Source organism: Vigna radiata, chromosome 1 (assembly GCF_000741045.1).
Source record: "Vigna radiata var. radiata cultivar VC1973A chromosome 1, Vradiata_ver6, whole genome shotgun sequence".
NCBI lineage: Eukaryota > Viridiplantae > Streptophyta > Magnoliopsida > Fabales > Fabaceae > Vigna > Vigna radiata.
In genome coordinates, this window is record NC_028351.1 from 19,613,348 (window position 1) to 19,622,810 (window position 9,463).

Here is a 9,463-nt window from a genome sequence, read left to right on the forward strand (position 1 = left end):
ATTTTAATTCACGTGAAAGAGAAAGCCTTTCGAGTCTCTTGGGAAAACGATACTTGGTCTTACCATTTATATTACTTGTACGATTTGGTACGCTTGCCAATTTGTCAACATGATGATACAATTTTCAACAATCTCACAATGTTATTTCAATCAAGATATGCACAATCAATATTGAATAGAGATAAATTTCAGATAATCAGGATAAGATCACCAATCAACACAAATAATCAAATCCCCAAAATGGAATTTGTAACCTTGTTACTATCCAGTCGATTGAGTTAATTTCTCAATCGAATACATTGCTTGCTAATGATGTTACATTCCACCTGCAGTTTCCAAAGCAATGTTTTTCCTACAAAACCATTCAAAGATCTTCTGCAGATCAAATATTTTAGTTATGCAAGAATTATAATCCATAAGAAGTCAATATGAAAATATATGTCACAGTTTAAGAACAAGCATAATAGACTTCAATCAATACACAGTTGAATGAATCAAACAAAGCAGACAATGTCAAACAGATTAAAAGCAACTATATTGATTTAACCAACTGATTTCATTTCTTATTCAAAAGATATTACAATGTAGGAGTAGAACAAGACACAAAACAAAAAGATGGCATAGAAGATTCAAGAGGAAGAAGGATCACCTATCATTTTGCTTCTATGGAAGGTGACTTATACTAATCCTTCTTCTCTAAACTAAAACAATTACACTTTGTGTTGTAGGGCCTAAAATAAAGCTTGGAGCAGCTTGAGCAGCTTGAAACAATAAAAGCCCAAAGCCTCTCGGACAAGGCAGCAGCTGCAGCATGATTGGAACGCCCAGCCAAAACCCAAAAGCAGCCCAGCTAATGTTTTTTCATGTGACTGGATGACGTGGCAGCAAGCATGGAACGTGCTACAGCAGCGTGGGAATTGCTAGAGGAAAACTGACGTATCTCTTCTGAATTTCATGTGAATTTAAGAGGCATTTTGATTTCAGAAAAGAGGCCCATCTTTTCCTATAAATAAGAGGGCCTCTCCTTTGTATGAGTACTTTTGAGCTTGCAATGTTATGCTGCAGAATTAATTTCCCAACTTCTTGTGCTCTGAAGTCACCTTGTTCTTCTACTTCTTCTCCCTTTCTCAAGCTTCCTTCCATCTTAGGAAGGCCTTCTGAGCTGTGAGATCTCACCCATACACATCTCCTCCATTAAAACACATTGAACACTGCATCATCAATTCATTTTCCGCTGCACCCTCTGTGTCACTGGTTTCTTCCGGCTTGGAGTTCTCAATTGCGTGATTCAAGCTGGATTTGGTCTCCATCACATAACCTATGACTCTAAACAGTACTAGATAGACAAAACTTTATTTTGATTCAGAAGATTCTTCAATCTTTTTATCAACACTGTTCATTCCACTGTCGGTGTCTCCAATAGATGATTCTTCAAAAGCTTTTATGCATAAAGCATGATCCATTTTTCTGTCAAGCTCAGATAGAGACTTCTACAACATAATCAGCTTATCATCCAATCTATCAAATCTTCTATCCACATATCCTTCAAATGTGCTCATAGGACGAAACTTATATCTGGAAGAATCAATATTGGGGGTCCATTTCACCTGTAGTGGGAATATGATCAATCATTGTCCATTCCTCCTTTAATTTGATGATGCCAGCAAAGTCTAAGAATAGTTTTTCCATAACATTACTCCTGTTGCACTGAATAACCCTCTCATTTGTGAGATCCACTTTTTGAAGTTTTAGTACTTTGCTGATGAAGACACCATATGGTAGATGTAATCTTTTGCTTTTAGAGAATTTCATCATGTGGTCACGAATAACAAAGGCCCAATTTGTTGGAGTATCAAACAGTAGAGCACATATCAAGTACAAGTCTTCTTCATTTAGTAATGATTGATCATCCTCTCTTGGAAGTAGTATCCAAGTGATCACGTACGCACAAACACATTCATCCATCAATAAACTCCTGATATTAAAAACTTCACATTCATCAGCTAGAGTAGGATTCCTTAAAAGACATTTGTATAAATCTCTTTTATTAAAACCAACAATTCCATGATGTGTTAATATTCCTTCTTGTTGAAGGCCTGCAACATTTTCCCAGATGAATTGGTCGATGGTAATATCAACACCTTTTACTCTTGACTTCAGACTGTTTCCTTCCCTTTTTCGGATTGTAGTAAAATACTTCGACTAAATTCGGATAATAGTCACCTTGCATATCAACAAGCCATTCTTGAAATTTGAAACCTTCATTACGATAGACTAGAATGCTTATACATTTGTGTCGCATGACTTCTTTGAAACCCCACTTGCAGATATAATCTTTTCTTAGATCATTGTCACTAAACCATCCAAAAGGATCAACTTCTCTTCTTGCCGACATTGGTCTCTTTCCAGGGCGTGATGAAGAAGCACCCATTTGATATAGAGCAAGGAGAAGAAATCTTTTGAGTCAGAATAAGGGTTTCGTTGTATGTAGTTAGAGTTTAGGAGTCCAATACAAACATATATATAGAGACGTGCCAAAGATTTAGCATATAACAATCTCAATCATCATCCACATCAAACATTATCAAGCATACTCATCATGCATAAAAACAAGTCAAACCACAATCAGATAAGATGTTTAGACAAGTTCACACAAACCTACACTACTCAACCGAAGCAAACACTACAAAAAAAATGCTATTTACATACGGATTTTGATCTATAGATAAAAACTAGATTATATACGAATTTTATATACGGATGAGTTATATACAGATTTTTCCGTATATAATGATAAAAATATTTACATACGGATTTTTCGTATATAAAATCCGTATGTAATAATAGATTTCTCCTTACATATGGATTTTAAAATAAATAATTAAAAAAAAATTAAAAAACTAAACTTAAGACAAAACCTAAGAGTCAGAATCACTGTAAATTTCTCCTAGAGCCCTTCCTCTTCCCTTTCATCGAACCCTTGTTCTTCCTTCTCATCGAGCCATTGTTCTCCAACCTTTCTTCTCTAGCCTTCCCGTCATCAAGCCTTTCTTTTCGTCGAGCCATTTTCTTCGAGCCTTTCCTCTCCCTGTCTGAACTATCATCTTCATTCCTCGAACCATCATCTTCATGTCTCGAACCCCAGGAGTCCCTGCCTCCAATCGTGGCCCCCTCTCCTTGTGTGGTACCCGTGTTCTTCGTCAATGAACCCTCGATTTCTCACAGTGGAGCTCTAGGACTCCTATTCTCATACTCTGAGGTCAATGCCACCCTCTTTCGGTCTCGGTGAGTCTGTGGTGAGTCCATAATGTTATTCCTTTAATGTATAACTTTCTTCGTTTGATGTGTAGTCGTTTAATGTTGCAGTGATTCACTGAGAAGAAGAAGTTTGGTTGTCTAGCCATCTATCAGTGTTCGTTGTTGTAGATTTAGCCATCTCTTAGTGTTCCTTGTTGTAGATTTGGTCAGAAGAAGAAGTTTGGTTGTCTAACCTCCACCATACACCTCTCCCGCGTTAACTTTCTTCTGAAACCCTACCCTAAAATTGAAAAATCGGAAAACCCTAACGTGTTTGAATGAAGGATTGAATGAGAAATGGCGTCGAAGTTCAAAACGTGTTTTGTATGGTGGAACCTGAGTGGCTTCAACTATGTTAACCACTCTAAGGGAAATGGTAGGATAGTGCGAGTTTCATTTCCAGGTTCTTGCAAAATGTAACACCGAACCACTTTCAGGTACCAATGATTCGTAATCTTTTTCTATCCTTATTCAGATTCTTCTCGGTTTGAAACTCAATGTGAAGTTCTATTGTATTTATTAAGCAGTTTGCAGAATAAGAGGCAATGGATCAAGCCTTCCATTGAGGAAGGTCTCTGTCAAAATCAAGATGAGAAAGAAGATTTAGAGGTTTCATTCAATAACTAAGAAACTCCAAGAACTTGTTATCCAAACGAAAGAATTGAAGCTTGATTGAGGGAATTTGAATAGGTTTGCTAAGAAGGGAGCCTTAATGTATTTGAATATCAATCACAATAAACATATATGGCCTACAAAGAACAGAGTGAACATGAGGTTATTTCTGCATTTCTTGGTCTTTTATCCTCTACAACAAGGTATTCACTTTTAATTGTAAATTACAATTTGAATATCTTTTACTGGTTGATGCATCTTTTAATTTTTTATCTATAGTCCAGATTACATGTTATTCATATTGTAGCAGAGATGGCACCAGTACCAAAGGTGCACTCATGTACCCTAATCATAGTTAAGATGATTCAAATTCATTCGAGACTCCTACTCCTACTAGAAGGGGAAAGAAAATTTGTTGTACATATCAATATTTACTTTTTCAATATTGATTGTTAATAGTGATGGAATTTCAATACTGTCTTAGACTGTGATGGTAATTTTCTTTTACTCATTTACAGCAGGGATCCCAGAGCCACTTCCTTTAATGGCTCGTCAAGGAAAATCGTTGAAAGTACTTGGCTTTAGTCAAAATCAAAGGGCTTATTTTCTTCAAATTTTGATGAGGTTATGATTGTTGGTTATGGTCATGTACAGTTTCTTTTAACCTTGTTTCATACAAATATTTGTTGTTAATATGATTTGGCGAATCAATTACAGGTTTGGGGTTGGTGATTATGATTGGAAACAGTTTGCTCCCAGGATGAAACACAAGAGTTATGAAGAAATCACAGAGTATTAATCTGACTCTTTCGATTTACTTTTTGTATTATTTAATGTTGTGCTTGTTTTTAATGCTATTGATCTTGAAGCTTTTATTGTATCCCTTTTTCTTTGTGAGGGGAATTATATGACAATCGAACCCATATGAATACTAAAATTCTGGCATTTAATGATAAGAATATTGTGTATATGTATACTCAGGTAACAAAATAACCGTAACATGATAGTATTGCTTACTAGTTGATTGTTTCTGCATAATAACACTCGTGTGAACTGCATGTGAAGTTTCATTCAAAGCTAATTTATTCACATGCAATTCCATCAAGTGTTTGCATTCCTTCTTGTGTGATTGTTTTCGTTGAAAACCGTCTGTCTAAAATAGCATTCATCGATAAATAAAGTAGTATTTTGAACCTTAAGTACAAACAATCAAATTTATGGTCTTCCATATTAGTATTTGACTTACAATTTACTACATGTGCGTAAGTTTCTTTTTATAATCTTATTACTTTTCACATATTTGAACATTATTTGATAATCTATTTATTGTCTTTATATAATCTTCATTACTTGTCTATAAATACTCATACCTTTTCAACAGGTATGGCAAACTTCTTTTGTCTCATATTGTAGAAGATATTACTGATTCACCAACATTCACAGATACTAGATTCTTATTGCTCTGATATTTTGTCAGTTTCTTTCGTATTCTCCCGTGTGCTTTCAGTTTACTTATTATCCCTCTTTGCTCGTTAGATTTCATGGGAAAATTAAGAGTTTTGTGAAATCTTTGATATTTGATATCTGCTAAGTTCTTACAAAGTTGTTTTGCCAGTTGAAGAATAGTTATTTACCACTAGATCACATGAGGTTTATTCACATGAATTTTTTAACCAATCACATGACTTTTGAAGAAAAATAATCTTAACCATCCTTGTATAGTTATATGATACAGAGTAATTTATAACTCTAAATACTAAGTATAATGTGTCTTTAGATGGCGTTCCAAAAGAAGGACTTCGAATACAAGATATACTTGTAAGGATTGCACTTCTGACTATGATATCAGATAAAGTAAGTTCTTTCTTTATTTTTTTTTTTTCGGATTCTAAGCTTTTTATTGCTTGTATTTAGCATACTATTCGGGCATTATTTTATTTTTATTTTTTTTGGATTCAATAGCATTATGAAGATTAGGAACACAAATTAGTCTCGTTGTGAGGCTTTCTATTGATGAAACTTCTTGACTTGTCAGGATTTAATCTCTAGCCACCATAAATGGTAGCAATTCTGGTATTGTAATTAAAGTTCAGCTTTATGCAACTACTAATGATATTGAGTATTGTTTAAAGTGAATTAGATGGTTGTTCTTATCATGATGCAATAGTAAACATTTTTTTATCTTGAACGCTTTACAGGGCTGATTTCAAATATTATGCTTGTCTAGTTCTTATTTGGTTGATGAAGAAGGTGGACCACGCAGTAGAACAAGTAGCATNAGTGTTTCCCTTTCTAGTCCTGATGGTCATATTATTGGTGGTGATGTTGCCAGCCTTATAGCTACAAGCCCAGTCAAGGTATATTCTTAATTACCCAAACTCTTTCTTGTACTTATGCATGTTGTATGTTCATTCAACATGTTAAAACAATAAGTTCAGCAACTGGAAAGGTGAATTCAGAATAGGGTGGAAACAAAAATATTTTGATTGTATTATTTTTCTTTTTAAATTTAACTAAACATAAATAAAATTTTATTGTGAGTTAAAGAGTAATATCTTTACCAAAATATTTTTATCAGTAATAAACAATTAAATAAGTATAACAGAACATTTAAAATGTCCTAACCTTATACAAAATTACAAACACAATATGTGATTGGGTATTATTTTGTACCTACAAAACGGTCAATAAAACTAAGTTCAAAGCTCCTATTACCGAACTACTTCATAGCTTTATGTGAGAGATATAACATATTGTTACCGAACATATGTTTAGTTACCATTTAGTGAAACATTGCATCTGTATGAAAGAGCCTATATAAGTATTGACCCAATTCACTTCCCTCAGCAAAAATATGTTGTTTTTAAAAAAGATTTGAAGCATGTGACCAATCAAAATATGCAACATTACTATCTCATCACAAGTTTCATATATGACATATCTTTTACTATCGACAAGATTCCTCTATTACGTAAATTATAATTTGTTGTTAGTAAATGGAAATGCGTTTTTCTATCTAAACATACTTTACTATAGAATCATACTTTTTATAAAGAAGTTAAACTTATTAATAACCTTAATACTGTTATATTCACACACATACAAAAATATATATATATATATATATATATATATATATATATATATATATATATATATATATATATATATATATAATATCTTAATTTGTGAAAGAAGATGAATAGTTTTTTGAATTATAATTTTATCTTAAAACTTCGTGTATTCAGATATTGTTTTAGTCTTTAATTTTTAGTTTCATCTCATCCGCTAACCCAATAATATTTATTATTTATTTATAAACTAAAAATTATATAAAAAAATACACATTTAATAGATAGAAATAAGGGGTCTCAATAATGTTTTTATTTTCATTGTTAAATAAATTTAAATTAAGACTAAATTTACATTTACTTGTGATCTTACAATTAGTTGTTTCCTTTCCTCTTAGTTTGTGTATGTTTTCTTCCCAATGAAAAGATTGAAAACATTAATAACAATGCTGGACTTTATGTGCCGAAGAAGTAGTAGTCTCATTCTTTTTTTGAGTGGACTAGGAAGGGAGGTGTTAGCTTTTAATCCACGAAAGTGTTCTTGCTTTGGAATTTACTCAAATGATTACATTAGTATTCTTCTAAATGCACAATCAATTATTCATTTCAATTTATATGACTATAAATAAGTTGATGTTCTTATTGTTTACAGATTCCAGAAGAAGAGAAAAATCTGGATCCTCATTATTGTCTAATCCATGTGTATCATTTCATGAAAGGAGTGACGTTGCTACTGCCTTTAGGTTACTATCCATCCTTCTTTTAAAATCCTTGTATCCTTTGGATAGATATAATTGTTCTCTATCATTCATTTGCACCCGCTGGTATAGTCTTAGTCTTTCTTTTTTCTTAAAATTTGCATGTCAGTTTTGAGATTGATGTCATGGTGTAATCTTTATTTATTGTTGCAGGTAGAAGATGCTCAATTTGATTAAAGTTTACATGGTAGATTTCATTGTCATGTTTATTCTTTTGATTCTTGTGCTACAATAGAATGCAATGCCAATGTTTATTCTTTTGCATTTTTAAGTAGTTTATGATTGATTGATGTAATGATCCTGTAATATTACAATATTTGTATTGTTAATTCGAAAGTTAATGAGATTATTTAATTTTTTTTTATAAAGCTATAAAGTTACATATGGATTTTCCGTATATAAATTATATACGGATATTATATACGGATTTTCCGTATATAAATTATATACAGATATTATATATGGATTTTTTCGTATATAATTATAAACGGATATTATATACGGATTATCCGTATATAATTTATATATGGATATTACATACGGATTATCCGTATGTAATTTACATACGAATAATCCATATGTAATTTACATACGAATTATCCGTCTGTAATTTATATATGGATTACCCGTATGTAATCTTATCTACGCCCTTATTATATACGGATTTTTGGCCATATGTAATCCGTATATAATATCACTTTATATACGGATTTTGGTGATTATATACGGATTTTGGCCGTATGTAATAGTGATTTTTCTTGTAGTGAAACCTACACTACAAATTCAAATTACAAAAGGAAAAGAAAAATAAACCCCTGCTCATCTGCATATCACATCCATCAGTAGATGTCCAATCAGCCCATGCTGTCATCAGAATCATCATCATCCATCATTGGACCTTCAACCGCTCCAGATCCATTGCCCTGCGCCTGCTCCTGAGGCCATGCCATCGCATTATGGAACTCGTCCATAGTCCACCTGTCCATCAGTGGTGTGTCGTATAGGCCCATTATCATCTCAGCAGTGGCCACCTTCCATCTGCGAATGGCCTCAAGTCTAGCCTCCATCATGGACATGTACATGTCCGTCATCTGAACCGGCTCTACACGGTGGGCTGGCTCATCTTATCTAGCTGCTCCTCTCTTAGGACGTCACCTAAGCATTGGTTCAGCCTCCTCATCACCTCCGCAGTGCTGCCAGTAGTACAAGCATCTATGGCCTTCCTAGGCCTCTCGAATGGTGGAATGGAAGTATCCACCCCAGCCTGCTGGCACAGATAGGTAATGAGGGACAGATGCCCCAAAGGTGTCCTGCTGCTCACAGCAGTAGCACAACTCTCTATCTCATTGGCGATAATCTCGCCAATGTTCACATTCAACTACCTCAGCATGGAGTAAATGAACATGGCCCTGTGAAAAGTAATATCGGAAACATGGGAACACGGCTGGACATTGGCATGTGTAAATGTCATCCAATATTTCGCTAGAGGTGTCAGATCTACCCTTTTGATGTTGATGCGAACACCATTCGGGTTTCTATGAAAATGCCCTCCAGGTATACAAAACACCCTCTCCATGTCATCATAATCTAAACACTCTCTAATGTTCAGTGTAAACTGGCACTGTTCTCCAACCCACTCCGTACCCAGAAAGCTGTTGATGGTCTCGGGGTTATATCTAATGATCTCCCCTCAAACATAGCTGGTATACCTCTCCATCTGCACAG

General features: G+C 34.0%; 1 long non-coding RNA gene across 15 annotated transcripts; it reads left to right on the forward strand.

The window, feature by feature from the left end:
* Positions 1–2,851: 2,851 nt before the first annotated feature.
* Positions 2,852–8,074, forward strand: LOC106765167. Of its 15 annotated transcripts, none has more exons than XR_002669564.1 (9): positions 2,852–3,285; positions 3,367–3,734; positions 3,825–4,533; positions 4,627–4,701; positions 5,687–5,763; positions 5,872–5,982; positions 6,108–6,266; positions 7,633–7,723; positions 7,892–8,074. It is a non-coding gene; the product is annotated as an uncharacterized LOC106765167 (long non-coding RNA). The 15 variants fall into 15 exon arrangements; XR_001376023.2 differs by having other exon boundaries at positions 2,853–3,285; positions 5,945–5,982; XR_002669567.1 differs by lacking the exon at positions 5,872–5,982 and having other exon boundaries at positions 2,854–3,285; positions 3,825–4,326; positions 4,428–4,533.
* The last annotated feature ends 1,389 nt before the right edge of the window (positions 8,075–9,463 follow it).